Genomic DNA, 1950 nt, shown 5'->3' with positions numbered 1-1950 from the left:
TAAAAAATGATTTTTGATGCAACTCTAGTCATGCAAAATTCCATATGTATCAATCTCAAACTGTTAAAGAAAAAAAATCTTAACGCAGTCGCTGCGTAAGATAAATTATAGTATATAAAAATAAACCTATATAGGAAAATACATACAGATAGTCAGTATGATTTAGATTGCAAAGATCAGAAAATACCACAGAGCTTGCAGCCCTTTGATTAAATTTGTCTTTTGACGTTGTATCTGTGATATGCAGGCTTCATAACCTCAGATCCCCTTTCAAAATTCCATTTTATTTAGTTCCGCCGATTGTTTTTTCGTTTAGGGCACACGCATTTTTTTACTTGGGGACCATATGCCGCTTTTCATGGAAATTCAATGATACTAACGTGTCACATTGAAGGTTCCATGATAACCGCCATATGAACACATCTGCGGATGTTTCAAAATTCTAAATTTTACCAGTTCATGTTAAATGTTGAATTCTGCTTAAGCCGGTGCTAGGGGGGCGTGGACGGTAGTTTGCACTTAACAGTACCGTCCATGAACAGGCTCAATCAAACCGAGCCTGCAACATTTTCAATTTTACCGTGTTGGGCTTTCTTTAGGGATTCTTATTTCACTCTATTTTTACGACCTAAATGCAACACCATTGGAGAAAACCACCTTATCTGCTTGATATTAGAGGTGCATAAACTCCAGGGATGAACGATGACTTTTTCTCAGTCACAAGATGATTAAATCTGATATAATCAAGTAGATGGATTAAACATGAATCTAAATAAAAAGAACTATTGAAACCAGTTTGAAACTCATTTAGTAAATTTCGATTGTTGAAGTAATTTCATAGTTGATCATATACACTTAACAAATCTTATAAGTGTGCACTAGTTGTCCCCTTATAACTTTTTCGTTAATCAATATATTTTTACAAAATTTTGTGTTTTGACTATTGGCTGCATTTCCACATTTTCCCTGTGCTCAATCATGCCAATTTCAATTATAAGGTGGTTCACCCATGAACGAACAAGATTCACACAATGCACGAAAAAATTGTGACAATTGGTGAAATAATATTGCAAGTGATATTCTCGGATACGATAGAGATCAACATATCAGAAAAACACTACATGGGTAGATTATCTATACAACAGCGTGACCCAGCCCTAGGATTGGTCAACAAAGGAGTACACCAAACAGAGGTTTGTAACAAAATTTATTTGTTCAAATGATTTTTAATTCCTTTGCATTGTAAAAGCCGAATATCATTTAAATTCAGTTTCTACCCAAGACGAACATAAATGCATATTTATTTATTTACTTATTACATGTTTGTATCATTTGTAGGTTGCTCCTCGCATGGGTGTACACCGAAACATTATAAAAAGGCTAATCATTGAGTACAGAGCAACTCGCATCGTTGGTAACCTTCCTCACCGACACCAAAATTATCTACAACGTTTTGTAACATCGATTTGATGACACTGCCAGGCTGTAATACACAGAAAGTGTGGGCACATACGGGATTATGACATCATTTTGCAAAATTGACTTTCGACACGCAATTACATTTTTGAGCAATACATCTTAAATTTGTATCTTGAATGAACAAAAAATAAATAAAAATGATACTGTGTCTCTGTTCTGTATTTATTGAAAACTTTAGCATGATCGGGCAAATATTGACACACCTATGAAACCATTTATACATGCACACATATAAGATTTGTTAAGTGTATAATTCTTTCAAATACTCTTGAAATAATACATCAATTTGAATGAGGTCTGTAATTTATTTATATATAATGGAACAAAATGTGTAGCCTTAAGGTTATCTTGCGCAACCACCTGTATTCAAGACAAATCAATAATATGTTTGTTTGTTTTGGAGTATAGGTCATTTGGCGACGTTCCAGGAAGACCTCAGGTGCCCTTCCGTGCATTATTTTAGGCATGAAC

This window comes from Ruditapes philippinarum, unplaced genomic scaffold, assembly GCF_026571515.1.
Source record: "Ruditapes philippinarum isolate M1 unplaced genomic scaffold, ASM2657151v2 ctg2049_1_1_1_1, whole genome shotgun sequence".
Classification (NCBI taxonomy): domain Eukaryota; kingdom Metazoa; phylum Mollusca; class Bivalvia; order Venerida; family Veneridae; genus Ruditapes; species Ruditapes philippinarum.
This window is presented reverse-complemented; position numbering follows the sequence as displayed.